This window comes from Nicotiana tabacum, chromosome 24, assembly GCF_000715075.1.
Source record: "Nicotiana tabacum cultivar K326 chromosome 24, ASM71507v2, whole genome shotgun sequence".
Taxonomy (NCBI): domain Eukaryota; kingdom Viridiplantae; phylum Streptophyta; class Magnoliopsida; order Solanales; family Solanaceae; genus Nicotiana; species Nicotiana tabacum.
The window spans coordinates 36395124-36410347 of NC_134103.1; the positions used below are offsets into that span (position 1 = coordinate 36395124).

The 15224-nt window shown below is 35.4% G+C and overlaps 1 long non-coding RNA gene across 1 annotated transcript; it reads left to right on the forward strand.

Annotated features, from left to right (window-relative positions):
• The first annotated feature begins 524 nt into the window (after positions 1-524).
• LOC142178561 (uncharacterized) lies at positions 525-5952 on the forward strand. The gene is made up of 3 exons (XR_012706810.1): positions 525-1857; positions 1988-4619; positions 5189-5952. It is a non-coding gene; the product is annotated as an uncharacterized LOC142178561 (long non-coding RNA).
• The last annotated feature ends 9272 nt before the right edge of the window (positions 5953-15224 follow it).

Genomic DNA, 15224 nt, shown 5'->3' on the forward strand with positions numbered 1-15224 from the left:
GTCTAAATGGAGTCCAAAGATTAATCACTTGGCGTATGCCGATGATACAATAATCTTCTCCTTATCGGATGCTATATCTTTGCAGCTTATTATGGAAGTGTTGAGTGCATACGCGGCTGCCTCTGGCCAGTTGATAAAAAAAGCGAAATCAGCCATCTATATGCACCACTTTACTAGTTTGGAGGTGATTAATAAGGTGGAAAGAATCATTAGGATCAACAGACAAAATTTTTTGTTTACATATTTAGGTTGCCTCATATTTTACACAAGAAGGAGAATGGATTATTATCAAAGATTAATCAATAAAGTACTAGTGTTGTGTCATGATAGGATATCGCATATTTTTAGAGAAGGAAACAAATTGGCTGATCGTCTTGCAAATTATGTACTAGATACCGGTCCCAGTGTGTCTTATCTGTTTGCACAATTGGATCCTACAGGAAGGAGGATAGTTAACGACAATAAATTGCAATGCCCACACTTGAGAATCAGAGTTGCAAGGAGTTAGGAGGGGTGATGGAAATGAGACTAAGGGATGGAGATGGAAGTACATATAACCATCATATTCAAATCGGTTGGAAGGAAAGCATGAAGGACTATTTTATCACTAACATTGTTTTCTTTTTTGCAGGGGAAGCTACTGTGAACATGCCTTATCTAAGGACTCAACTTCAATGGGTGGTATTAGCACCTTGTGCTCATTTCCTCGGAGAAGAGCCATTGATAAACACAAGCATGGAAAATAAAACCAGTTTCATGGATGCAACTCCACCGAGAAAATTACTAGGATACATAGATGGTTCAGTGATCGCAATTGTGACCCAGTTATTCTGTTATGAAGGTCATTTGATGTTCAGAATCTGGCGAGACTATTTGGGCATAATGGATGCAATGTGGAGCATAATACTAAGGCAATACCAAAGTACAATACTTCAGGAGGTAGTACATATAAAGGTCTCAACAAGAATCACACGAAAGTCATGAAATTTGCTACACAACCAGGGTACTCGTACAATGGATAATGCTGTTGATGATCAGGTTTTGGAGAGAAAAGATGGCCACAAGGGATGTGGAAGGTGATGTAAATGAGTCTGAGGCAGTAGCTATTTTGGACACAGCTATGCATATCAAGAATGGGTGGAGGAGAGGAAGCTATAGGCAATACTATGCTCAAATCCTATGGGAGGAGAGTATATTATACTGTTTTTTAACTAACCTCTTGTTCTTTTTTGCTGGACACGTTACTGTGGCCATGCCCTATTCTTTGATTAGCCTTCAATGTGTGGTATTAGCACCCAGTGCTCATTCCATTAAAGGTGAGGCAAGGATAGGCACAAGCATGGAGATGGAGGCATGTTTTCAAAATGAAATTCTGCAAATGGACAGTGCCCAATTGGCTGTCAACTACAAGAATCTATATATCTATATAATTGAGGGAATAGTATAGCTGATGTAGCACCTTCCACAGAAGAGGATTGCTATTTTTCTTTTTCCCTGTTTATTTACGTTTTCCCCTATTTTTTCCTATTTATGTTCTTTTATGAGAAAAGAAAAAACTCAAACGTCGCGTTCTTATCTTCAATCCTTTTTGTAACTGAAATTGCTTGCAACGCCTTTGCTATTCAACTCTCTCGCTCCTGTTGCAGATGCCTTTCGCCCTTCTATACAACGCCCTTTCAGAGCCTTCTCCTCTATTCTAAATTACCACGAATAGTTGATTTTTTTTAATTAGTTGAAGATTTCAGCCTCATAGGGCGAATCATTTGCGGCAAGATAATGGAAGATTTGGTTATCAAAATTCAAAGGCAGATTAGGGTGATTTCAGATTGAATACATTCCTACGACGTACGATAACAGGTAAATGTTTACCATCCTTCTGTTCTTCACTTCTTGTGTTTATTTTGAGTTTCAATTTCCTATTTTGTCTTCGGATCTTTGATAGAAATTAGTCAATGTATGTAAAACATCAACAACTTACTTCAATTAGGTTCGGAAAGATGGTGCGGTGGAAGATCCAATCTTACTTCTGATGTCTATATGCCCAGGTAAGTATAAAATTACAAATTATGGATGCCAATTATAGAGTTTGATCTATTTCCTGTAAGGTGTTTTAAGTTGATTTTGATAGTAGTAGTAGTAGGGACATATCTGGGACTAAGGAGGAGCAAAGTCAATGAGTTTCCCACAAGTGGGGTCTAGGAGGACTAAAGAGGAGGAAATGAGAAATTTGTTCGATTGATGCAGTAAAGTGCTTCGGCATTGGGCTTTACTTTTCTTTTTATGCAATTCTTTTTTCTACCTTTAACTAGAAGCTCTAGTTCATTTCGGTAGTTTGTATCTTATTAATGTGCATTCATTTTAGGCTTTGCTTGGAACTATGAATATGAAATTTGCACACGGTGGTGTAGTCTTAATCTTGACTCCCTGTGCTGTGAGTAGAAGAAATTGTTTACATAAAATTTTATAAATTGGTGAGAGAAGAAGAGAATGATATTTAAGAAAATTATATAAGGCATGAGAAAGGCTAAGAGGATAATATTCAAGAAAGCTATAGAAGGCATGAGAAAGGCTTTCACTTTGACGCGCAAATAAATAATGAGTTTATATGGGAAAAGAAAGGTATCACGGGTTCTTTATGTTTATCAAACTTCAAATGCTAGATCTTTAATAACCATAAATACACATCTTGATCTTTATACTGCTTTCATATTATTGATGCAGCATTATCAAAGATAAAGCTATATTCCGTATACGCATAAATATCTTTTGCCCAAGAGCATACTGAAAAAAGAAAACGTGATTGACAAATTCAAATTTTCTTTCTATTACTTTACAAGTTCTCAGTATAATGAGTGGTCCATGAGTTTTAACCGTCTTTGGACTTTAGTGGAGTAATGTTATATTTTTTTGTCTCTTTTTTGTGTAGAACAGTTGAACAAAAGCTTTTACAGAAAACAGAACATAAGTTATTGGCTTCTCTTCTTTCGCACATGTCTTTTCATTAAATCAATATTGTTAAAGTGATTTTGTTGGCTTTTGTTATGTATCCTTATGCCGGCTATATGATCGATGTGTTCTCAATTTATATTATACTCCTTAAATGATATGACTATTAATGACTTAAAATATTGATATCTTACTTTACTTTTATGTTCTAAACCATTGATGCTTGATTATAGATCATCATATCATTGCAACAACTTGTCTTGCTCTTGCTCCCTTTTGTTATGATGCTTGATTATAGATATTGGAGATATGATTGCTTGTGACAATAAAAATATAAGTTTTCTTTGTTCAATGCTTATTGTTTGTATCCTTTACTTAATTTTTATATTTAACTTTTCTTCTGTATACCCCTATGTAATTAGAGATTATTGTGAACCTGATTACTCTTTGCTAGAAGCCAAAGCAAGTCAATATATTTTTAATGCTTCTTGACTTATTTTCAAATATAACGAGCATGACTATTAGCTCAGGACAAGTACTTAATACTATTGATGAAGAGATATAAAGGCAAGTAGAGCAAATGGAAAAAAGAGAAGATTGATTAATATAAAAAAGAAATTATTTGGTTGCATGTCAAGTAAGATAAACCTTACATGTTGAAATATATTCATGTTTTGGATAATACACATTCCTCCATGGACTGCTTTTAGGTCTGCATCATATCATGTTCATAAATTTAACACTGGTAGTGCTAAATGCTATTCATGTTCATAATATCAGATGTTTCACTTCTTGCTAAAATAATTACATTTGCACTATTGCATCTGAATTTGGGTTTTAACGTATTTTAAGTGTGCATTTTGATCTATTCTATGACATAGTACCTTTTGATAGATGAAGTAAGTTGTGAGGAGTTAGGAGCATAGGGATATGAATTGAATACCATCTACCCAACTGATGCGCCGATGATTCTATACTTCTACAAAAGTTGGCTTGGGACCTGAAATACATGAACCTTTCAGATTTCTTGAAGAAACATATTTGCTATTCTAGGAGCATTAATCTATACATTTTCAGTTAATCTGTACTTTGATACAGTAAATTATGATACTTATTAGATAAAAATTATGGGTTTATATCTTATAGTTTTCAATAATAGGGTGAGTTGCATTACCTGTTGGATGCCACTGCTTCATTAGGGGTTGTAAGATTGAAATATGAAGCCTGACCTACTGGATTACTTACAGCTTAAGTGCTCTTGAATTGAGATCACAGGTTGCTTTGTCATTTTGGGAGTACATTGCCAAATACTGTTCTCTGATTCCTAAACTATTCATTTATATTGCAGAAGAATCTAAAATGTCTTAGGAATATATGAAACATCTACATACAATATGTACATATTCTTTAACTGTTATTTGTTGTTTTAATATTCCTTATATGTTTCGTTGTCCTTAAGTTGATTGTGATAGTATGATGCTGCTTCTTTTTGCATTGTGTCAAAGTTCATTGACTGTCACAACAAAAAGAAAATAAAATAGCATCTATATATACGACTTGTATTTTTTACGGTAATTGAGATCATCAGGACCAAAAGAAAGGTGAACAAAAAGACAATGGAAAAGGAACAAGAGGAGGAAGAGAAAGAACTAATACAGTTTATATGCATCAAGGTATGAATAAGTAAATATTCATCATTTAACTTATATGTACATTTGGCAAAAGAAAATATTTGCATATCTCCCAAGTCACGGGGAGTAAAGTGACGAACTCAAAAATAATAAGAATAATGTTAAAATAAACGCAACAACTGTTATTTAGCTATGTCATATTACAAGATAATTTTGAGATAATTTGAGAAACTAGAATATTATATTATAAAAGGTGTGACTTGAGTAGCTTGACATTCAAAAAAACACAAAACATGAAAATAAAAAGAATCGGGTCCAAGAGATAACTATTCCTTGAATCTTTCTTAAATACATAGAACGTGAATAAGCTTCATTAGTAATAGATAAATAACTAAAAGTTATATAGAAGTATACGTTCTAATCGAACTAAATTTATGAATTAACCCAAATATATGTTAATTATTTATAATTTCCTCCTAACATTATAAGCATGCTTTTCTTTTTATAAATTTAAATATATCATTTTATGATCGCGCGAAGCGCGAGCAAATTTACTAGTCTTTTACTGAATATCCAATCTGCCAAAGTGATGGGTATTTACGTTCTATCAGTAGGTATGGCAACCATAACATTGACTTGGAAATACATGACTGCCCAGAATACTGGCAAAGGAACCTGCAGCTTATGTACTTTGGAAGCAAATTATGGGATCGATAGATGCAGTACAGAGTATGATCTCAATACTCCTCACAAATCTAACATCAAATATTTGGTTGTATGTGAAGTGTTCGGTGATATATAGCTGGAGATCACACATAAATATAACCAAACACAGCAACATCACCAGATCACATAAGATTTTGACAGTGGAATTTCCTCAAATGCACCAATACAAGACATACCATAAGGTTGTCAATAGGTGCTGGGATGCTCACTGGATTCAGGCAGGTATACACGCTCAAGATGCGCAATTGGTCGATACACATATTATGGACAGATTTTGGTACACAAATGTGGAAATACAATGCAATCACTGGAGCAGTTTGGGAAGCTACTTGAGAGCTAACAACATAGATTATCAAGTCACATATGGATCGAAGAGGAAATTATGGACAATTTAAGACATGTATTGTTGCAACTATGGGAAGTACACATGCATGGCTGGGCAGATTCTTCATATTATTTTATTCTGGCTAGTTTTTATTAGTAGTTTTTTCATAGTTCAAAATGTAATATCATGTTTGAGCTTCTTACTCAACCATGGTAATAGGAGCTATGTAATTTCAATACTTAAGTTCCTACACTATGTAAACTTCATGACATTTATATTTTTCTTTTTAGATATATATAAAACCTAGCCCTAGGCACCTGCCTAGTGGATTTGCTAAAAAGAAAACAAAACTACTGTAATTATGTTAAAATACGAAAATGAGGCTAGATACTGACCCCCATAAAAATACGAGAAGAACGCCACAAAAATCACCTCAATCAGAGCTCTAGAACTCAAGATATGCTCAAAATAACAAAAGAACGTAGTCTGTTTTTTTATACAGGGATTTCCGCTTTTGCGCCCAAAAATCCGCACCTGTGATTTTTCAGCTGTCATTTCTGCCTTTGCGGATCATGCAAACCCAACTTCTCATCTGCGAAGCACCAGCGCACCAGCTTTCTTCTCCAACGCTAAATTGAGCACAACTCCCTCATACGATTTCCAAATTCGACGATTGTTTTTGCTATGGCTCCATTATTACGATACAGATCTAATGCTAAAATCAAAATAGAATTTGGAGCTCATTTTCTTAATGTGGTACTATTTATTCTTGGATAAACGACGTCAAAACATCAAAAACGAGCGCAACACAACCAAAACCTATTTGAAACTCACCCGAGCCCCTCGAGACCCCGTCCAATCATACCAATAAATCCCAAAATATAATATGGACCTGATCAAGACCTTAAATCCCACATAACAACCTTAAAAAATGAATCGCAACTCGAGCTGCCAACTTTCGGTCAAACTTATGAACCTTCAAAACCTTTGAGCTGCCAACTTTCACCAATTATGGCCAAAATCTTCTAAAAGCCTCCAAATGCAAATCCGGGCACACACCTAAGTCCAAAATCATTATCCGGAACTAAAGCAACCATCAAAATTTTGATCCGAGGTCAAATTCATAAAAGTCAAACTTGGTCAAATCTCTCAACTTAAAGCTTCCTATTTAAGAATCATTCTTCCAAATCAATTTCGAACAACTCGAAAACCAAAACCGATGATGCACGCAAGTCATAATCGGCATGTAAAGCTACTCATAACCTAAAACCACCAAACTAGATGTAAATGCTCAAAACGGCGGTCGGGTCGTTACAGGTTCACAGGCCTTTTGCTTTCATGGTGGCATTTTTAATTGTCTTCCCGGAAAAGAATTAAAAGATAAATATCTGTCTAGCTGGGGTTGTGTCCATTTTGACAACCAAGGCCAAATATACCATTGCGCTTATGATATTCTCAGACATCTACCGAGCTCTAACATCTTGTAAATCCGGGGCAAAGTTCTTTGAAGGGTCTAATATTCTATTGAAAATATGGTTGATCGAGCATCTCCGTCATCACCCTAGATACATGAACTATAGTATAGAAGAGAACAACTACATTGAGGGGTATGAAGAAAGGGTAAATGGGCGCAATTTTCCTGAGGGTGTTGAAGCTTGGACCACATGCTTCTGATCATTGTTCGCAAACCGGATCGAGTGGACTCTTGATTGGCTCCATGTCAGAGAAGTCATACACATGTCTACCTTTCATTGTTATCTTTTTTTATGGGCATCCAGAGTGTACAAGCCTTACGTTCCATATAGAGTCCCTCGTCAGTTGGGCAAGTACCAGGTGGTCCCATGACGAAGATTTGAGTGATCACATACTTGAGTTGCACCTAGAATCTCATTCCTCGAATGTTTGGTTCGGCGGATTTGGGATGGGTATCAGTTTCTAAAGTCTGGCACACAAGTACAACATTCCGTAAAGGGTAAATTGGAGTCGGCTTATGTTGCATGGTATGATAAATGACTCCATGTGAACAATGAGCCTGAGAGACCCGCAAAGACCGACACGTCCAGGATTTCAATGATAATTGAAAAGGAAGAAGATTATCGTGCTACCATCGGATCATTGCAAGAGAAGCTTAGAGAGCTCAGTTTTGAAAAGTATTTACAAGCCCAAGAGTCTGATTGAGAGAGGATTAGGTTGACTCGTGAGACGAAGCTCTTCGAGCCCAGCTCCAACAAATTAAGAACAAGCTGGAAAGATCAAAATATAATTGCAAGTCTGAGGGGGAAATTGGAGGATTACCATTCTTCTTTGCAAATTAAAACACCGAGAGACAATTGAGAAAGGCCAAGGAAAGGATAACCCAATTAGGGGAAGAAATAGAAAATCAGGTAAGATTTCTCGACGAGCTAAGCAGAGGTACGAAGATGAGAATCTCGGTTTGTGAAAAGAGTTGAGTGCCATTGAAAAAGTCATGAGCTGTCAGTCCGCAGAGTTTGAAGCTAAAAGGAACCATTGTTATAAAATGCTCAATCGGTTGGAAAGTGACTTGGTATAGGTGCAAAATTAGAATCAACGGGCTTTAGAGGTGGTCTAAGCCCTTGAGCACCAAATTCGGGGAATGTTTGTGACTCAAGGGAACACTAGGAGGAGAATCCTAGAGATAGCTGAGTATAGCGCTCACAAATATGCTGATTGCGAAAAGATGAGTAAAGATATCTACGTTGCTTCAGCAGTGAGCTTTGCACGCTAGATCATGACTGATTTCTAAGATGGTGTTTGGCTAAGCTTATAAGCTGGTCAAAATGGCTTATAAGCGGGTCAAACTGGCTTATAAGCACATTTTGGCTTATCTACGCGTTTGGTAAATACTCAAAGTGCTTATTAGCCAAGTGCTTATAAGCTAAAATCAGCCGTAAGTCATAAGTTGATCACCCCCAACTTATGGCTTTTCAGCTTATAAGCACTTTTAGTTTGACCAACACTTTTACTAGTTTATCCTCAATAATATTTTCTAATTCACAAAATACTTTTCCCAAAATAAATTTCTTGACTTTCTCTTCATTCCATATTCGTTATTAATTCTTTTCTTTACAAATAAATTTTTAATTTATAATCTATTGAAAATAATTCAAGGGTATTTTAGTCATTTTAACAAAAGAATAGCTTATCAATACTTTTTAATCAAATACACCAACTGCTTATTATCAGTTTCAGCACTTCTATCCAAACACGTAAATATTTATTTTAAAAATCAATTTCAGCACTTAAAAAACAAATTCAGCACTACAAGCTTATCAGTTATTTACAATCAGCTAATCCAAACGGGCTTCAAGTTCTCCAATGTGAGGTAGGAAACAAGCTAGGGCAGTAATTGAAGAGATAACTAAGGGACTCCTTACAAGATCCATGTTTTTAGAGTCTTTTATTTTGTTGCTTTCTAGTTTGAGTCATTCATCCTATACCATAGGAGTCTTTGTTTTAATCTGGATGAGTCTATCTTTTTGTATTCCTTTATGTATTTTCGCTTTGGTCATGTAATGAAAACCACCAAAAAAGATTTATATTTTATGAAATATATTAAAACCCCAAAAAGATTCTTTTTTATTTATTATGTCTATTCCCTAAATTACGTAATAGTCTGATTCATGAGGCGTCGTGATACGCAGCAACCCCTAAAGGGTGCGATCGAACATTTCTTGAAAACCCAAAGAAATAAGATGAAAGAAAAAAAAAAAAGGATAAAAGAAAGAAAAAAGGGACTACGTAAGAAATAAGAAAGAAAAGAGAACAATAAACAAGAGTAGTTACTACAAAGCCGGGATGAAATATGCAACCTTCCGAATACATGCTAGAAGCAGAAAAATGCTAGGTGCATTGCATAATTATGTGCGATTTCATATCTGCAAAATGCTCAAAACTAACATGCTTGATGTGCGTACAATATCAGACAAACTTTTGTTAGTGGTTGGTTTGTGGTACGCTGGCAACACACCCATACTTCACCAGATCTAAAGCTAGTGTCCCAATAACAAGAGAAAGCAAACTCCTTATCATTAAAACTGAAGATAGTCCAGGTTGGGTGACTCCTCAAGAGTCTACTACTACCGAGGAAAATAGGATTTTAAGGATAAGAATGAAGATGTATGAGGCATGGGTCAATGGAAGGGAACCGCCTAGCTCTATCATTGGGTTTCCGAAGATCACGCCAAAAGCAGCTGGTACTACTCCGGTCTCAGTGCCTTACCCATTTTACCATTACGGGAATGGCCCTATGCCAAACAATGTGTTACACCCCATATTTTCGTACGTAAAAGTACGCCATAAGTAAATTGATGAAAGTTTGGAAATAAGATATTACATCCCGCATTTTTCGTACGTTATAGTTTCGTCGTAAGTTAATCGACGTAAGTTCGGGAATGAGATTATTTTAAGATTATAAGCATTATGCTATTTGAAATAAGTGATGAGTAAATTCGTGAAGGTGAGAGGGTAAGCAAATCAAAGAAAATGATTTTCGTCGAAGTTTGATATTTTGGGATAAAATACGGCTTGAGCTAAAATACTCAGTATTTATGGACTAATATCATACAAAGTACCACATTGCCATGACAGTAAGGTGTACAAAGTATGTTAAAAGTGGGTAATATTTTAAGTAATTTGAGATAATTCTTAATAATGTGGGGTATTGATTAATGGGAGATTTACAAGTTATTAAGAAATTGGTGGATAATTTATTAAGATCCTTTGGATAAATCTTTGAACCCAACGTGGCAGCAAGCTAAGACAAAGAAAATGACTCTTAACTCTCATTACATGGTGGCATTTGAAGAGAGTATTTGTGTCCAAGTCATCATCAAAGTGGGGCCCACAACATGTAACTATAAGACTTGATCTCTTACTTTATTAAAAGAGTATGCTAGACTTGCTAAGAGAGCTTCTTACGGATGGAGTTCAAGCAAAACATTCTAGGAGATTTCTTACCTTATTAAGGTATAAGATCTCTAATTCATTTAAGAGAGATTGATGCAAACTTTCCGTGGTAACGTGATTAGCACAACAAATGACTTTCTTATCTCCTTAAGATTAGAAGATGCAAGATTCACGTTTCAGAAAGATTGCCTACGTGATTTGCTACAATCAAATCCCATACAAGACTATTTAATACTTAGTAACGTGAGATTTTACAATTTTAAGAGAGTACGGTGCAATCCTTCTCAAGAATATCATACGGATTTTTCTTACTCCAGGTATGTTAAGGCTATCCCTTCTTTCTTTTTGGCATGATCCAAATAATATAAATGGAATGAGCAAAATATGCAACTTTCATAAATGACTCTATTCATAGAAATACTAGGGGTGTCTATATTCTTGATTCCCCATGTGAATTATTATTATATCTTCTGTTCATGGGTCTCAAAAAAATACGTATTTGATAAAGTTTATCTGACATGCATATTATTTTTATGACAAAAGAAATCTTATTAACGTGTTTCATATGCATTTCATGTATTTATACATGCACATTGACCCATGACCAGATGGCGTTATATATATATATATATATATATATATATATATATATATATATATATATATATATATATATATATATGAAAAAGGAAAAAAGGAATAACCCAAGAGACATTACGTAGAATATAGATATGAGAATGGACCAATAAGTAGTTAGTAGTTGATTCAGGAAGAGTCTAGTTATGGCTAGACAAGAAGTTAGAGACAAATCAACATATCGTGCAAGATAAACATAGTGAACCCCAACATGGGAATTCAGTCTCGCAGATACGACATTGTGACCCTTGAGAAATATTCAGATAAGAGTTGGGGTAGTTAAAGGTACCGTATGAATGTTATGGAAATAAAAGATAGTCTCACTGGGAAGATAGTCAAAATATCAGTTCAGAAGCAACCCTACAAGCACAAGAACGTGGAGGTAAGTAACTACGGATAATTATAGGCGGGGAAGAACATAAAAAATTCCTTAAAGTATACGATGTGATAGGCTTGTAACTTTACAAGAGCCAGAAGGTCTCCCTAAATACTACAACGAAAGACTAGCTGAGAAAATAAGGAAGAAGGCTTCAACCTAAGCACAGTGACCAAAAGAGGAAATGGTCTTGTAACAACAGTCTCACAATAACATTGTATGCACTCGATAAGAAAGTGGCACCTAGCGTGACTAATGAGCAGGAAATGGAACCAAAAGTAATATTAGAGACCATATGAATTGCACAAAATTTTGACATGCATGGGAACTAAGATAAGCTAAGTATGCACGCAACAAGGGGGCAGAAAGACCAGAAAATGTAATAGCTTACGTTTAAAGAAAGCTGAGAAGGAACGAAAAGAATTATTCGATTAATGATCCAGAGTTAGTTACATTATGAACATACTCAAGATTTCAGAGTATTATCCATGCAGCATGTATGTTGACAATCATACAACTGTAGAAGACTCTGGTATAAGTTAAAAGAAAGAATTGAGTTTAGGTCATATACAAGGGATTGAATTGTTAGATGATGGTATTACGAATATTCCATAGCGTCTATGAAAGGCTAAAGTAATAACTCATACCATGAGCCGCAGATCGGAAGATAGCTTAAGCCTACATAAAAGTTGATCAGAGGGAAGAGAAAACTAAAGAGTTACACCAACTAAAGTAAATTAGGAGTCTGATTATTGGACCCAGAAAATTATAGACCTCGTAATTGAGAACATTGCAGGATCACTCTTAAATATCAGAGGAACAAGAGAGATAGTACAGTAGCCATATTCTATAATGGCTCTACGATAAAGCCAGCAAGAAGAAGTACCAGCCTTATAAGAAGTCAGTATGAAGCTCCTACCGGATTGTGTATGCACCAGAGGTACAAATATTATAATAGAGCTTCACATTGTGGATGTGAATTGTACCTATGTGGAAGGAAGGTTATGAAAGAGATAGAAGAATGTGAGGCAATATTTTAAGATAAGTAAGGTAAAGGTGGACAACGTACGAGATTCTCAAATACAGAAGGTTGTGAATAGTCCTTACTTCAGATAGAAGGCTAGAAGTGCGGGTATTCAATATCCAGGAATGATACCGGCGTCATAAGTGACATATCTTCCAGCCTATGGTTTCTAGGTACCGAGAGGTCTAGTTAAGAGAGTAAAGAAGAGTTAGAGATGATGTGATTTCTCGCTTGATGTTTCAGGATGACATAAGGAAACCTATGATGCAAGCAAGTTGAAGGAAGGTTGCGAGTAGTATAAATAGATATGTGTAGGTCGCAAGATAAAGTATGGTAAAGCAACAAGGTTTTAGGAAGATATGAGTAAGGATAAGAAAGGGCGAGGGAGGAGGTGACGAGAATGGATAAGTCCTTAGGATTAAGCCCATGAAAACAAGAGAGCTGATGATTTCTCTAAGTTATAGAAAGCTCAGTATAGCCTGAATGAACTCAAAAGAGTCAAGAATAATAGCATCTAGAAGAGATGGAATGCTGCCCTGGTAGTAGAATGAGGGTGTAATTGTGATAGATAAAGGATGACGTTTGAGCCTTCGATTGAGTAATGATTTGAAGAGGATTTCATGAATTGTACGAGATAAAAATACCCACATAAGTGAATCATATTAGGATGCTATAAAATACGGTTATTGAAGTACAGTATCGCCGCTAAGTGGATTAGGAAAATCACTTCAAATATTCTTCGATGCACGTAAGCCCTAGTGGCAAGGTATTACATAAAGAGTTTCAAGTTATCAGTGGTATATTATAGATCAATATTGAGGTGAATCAACAATGGATGGACAAAATTCACAAAGTATGAAATGAAATTAGGCCATCATTCTTAAGATGAACAGTAATAAGGAAGCGTTAAAAGATATAGCTTTATGCATATAGGATATGCAACGAAAGTAACCTGGAGTTTGGTAGCAGACCTCAGTAACGATAAATCGAAGTAGAGTTATGGTATAGTATGACCTACCTAGATGCAGTAAAGTCATACGGATGGATAAACGGAGCTATGGAATAAGGTATAATAATATTCGTAAGTTCAACAAAGTATCGAGCAAAGAAGTTCAGTATACCCATAGACGCCCAGAGGGACAACTTGACATAATTCTGTATATGTTTACAAAGTGAAGCCTAGATATTGGCTAAAAGCCAGAGGAAAAGGAGAGAAGAGTCGCATAAGTACACTTACAAGGTCAGAGTCGTACAAGCTGCATGATAGAAGGTAACAACAGTTACGAGATTGGAAGCATTCCGACCACAAGTCGTGGTATGAGAAAGAGGTCTAAAGGGAGGAATGTCTTGGCCTTTGAGATTATTCACAGAACAGTTTCCTAGATATCAAGAAGAGTACTAAAGTATTCAAAAGACATAAGTTATGGAAATGATAAATGCATCAGTCAACATTCGAGGACGAATGTTTCAAAAGTGGGAATGATGTTACACCCCATATCTTCGTACGTAAAAGTACGCCATAAGTAAATTGATGAAAGTTTGGAAATAAGATATTACATCTCGCATTTTTCGTACGTTAAAGTTTCATCGTAAGTTAATCGATATAACTTCGAGAGTGAGATTATTTTAAGATTATAAGCATTATGCTATTTAAAACAAGTGATGAATAAATTCGTGAAAGTGAGAGGGTAAGCAAATCGAAAAAAATAATTTTCGTCGAAGTTTGACATTTTGGGATAAAATACGGCCCGAGCTAAAATACCCGATATTTATGGACTAATACCATACAAGGTACCGCATGGCCATGATAGTAAGGTGTACAAAGTGTGTTAAAAGTGAGTAATATTTTACGTAATTTGAGATAATTCTTAATTATGTGGGGTATTGGTTAATGGAATATTTACAAGTTATTAAGCAATTGGTGGATAATTTATTAAGATCCTTTGGATAAATCTTTGAACCCAACGTGGCAGCAAGCTAAGACAAAGAAAATGACTCTTAACTCTCATTACAAAGTGGCATTTTAAGAGAGTATTTGTGGCCAAGTCATCATCAAAGTGGGGCCCACAACATGTAACTTTAAGACTTGATCTCTTACTTTATTAAAAGAGTATGCTAAGACTTGCTAAGAGAGCTTCTTACGAATGGAGTTCAAGCACAACATTCTACGAGATTTCTTACCTTATTAAGGTATAATATCTCTAATTCATTTAAAAGATATTGATGCAAATTTTCCATGGTAACGTGATTAGCACAACAAAAGTCTTTCTTATCTTCTTAAGATTAGAAGATGCAAGATTCGCGTTTCAGAAAGATTGCCTAGGTGATTTGCTACAATCAAATCCCATACAAGACTATTTAATACTTAACAACGTGAGATTTTATAATTTTAAGGGAGTACGGTGCAATCCTTCTCAAGAATATCATACTGATTTTTCCTACTCCAGGTATGTTAAGGCTATCCCTTCTTTCTTTTTGGCATTATCCAAATAATACAAATGGAACGAGCAAAATATGCAACTTTCATAAATGACTCTATTCGTAGAAATACTAGGGGTGTCTATATTCTTGATTCCCCATGTGAATTATTATTATATCTTCTGTTCATGGGTCTCAGAAAAATACGTATTTGAT